General features: G+C 60.7%; 1 protein-coding gene across 1 annotated transcript in view; it reads right to left on the reverse strand.

The window, feature by feature from the left end:
* Window positions 1-754, reverse strand: part of DPP6 (dipeptidyl-peptidase 6) — a 281,581-nt gene that overhangs the window by 22,557 nt on the left and 258,270 nt on the right.

Below are 754 nucleotides of genomic sequence, written 5' to 3' on the forward strand. Positions count from 1 at the left end.
TCCCTTGTATCTCCCCCCATGCCTCTCCCCCTTTATCTCCCCCCACACCTCCAGCAATGATTAGGACGCTCCCAGTACCATATGACTCCATGCGCCCAACAACAGGATGCAGGTGAAGGAGATGGGGGGTGAGGGCCCCACGTGGAATCACCCGTCAGCCTCCTTACTCTGCCAAGAATCCTCCCTGGATGGATGCCCCCTTCTTCTCTGCTGACCAAAAGAGACTCCAGGAGCCCCTTCAGAGCCCACATTGCTGGAAGCTCCACGGGACCCCAGTCCTCTTTCCTGCTCTCCCTGGAGCCCCTGGGCCCTGCCTTCCTGCTCTGAAGGACTTGGCTTCATGGAATGTGGAGTCTTGGGTGGGGCGGGGGAGCTTTCTGGATCGTGCTCCGTGGGCGAAGCCTCGGATCCTGCCCTCAGGGGCTCACAGGCCGGCATGCCCCATCTGACAGGGATGCTTAACAGGACTCCAGGGCTCACGGGCCCCCGTGACGAGCCGCTGCCCCACTGAAGGGAAAGGGCAGACGACGAGGAGCTCCCAGATGCTGTCTGGGGAGACGGACACAAGCTCTGGCCACCCTCCCTCCGCCACCCCAGGGCCTGCATTCAGGCATCACTCTTTCCCATCCATCCCTGGCGACCTTCCAGGTTAGCTCCCAAGACCTCAGAGACGATGAGCAGATGGTACCTGGATGGGTGACTCAAAAATGACTTCGAGGTTCGCGGTCTGAATGACCTGAAACCAGCCCGCTTC

This window comes from Bison bison, unplaced genomic scaffold (assembly GCF_000754665.1).
Source record: "Bison bison bison isolate TAMUID 2011002044 unplaced genomic scaffold, Bison_UMD1.0 scf7180017864503, whole genome shotgun sequence".
Taxonomy (NCBI): Eukaryota; Metazoa; Chordata; class Mammalia; order Artiodactyla; family Bovidae; genus Bison; species Bison bison.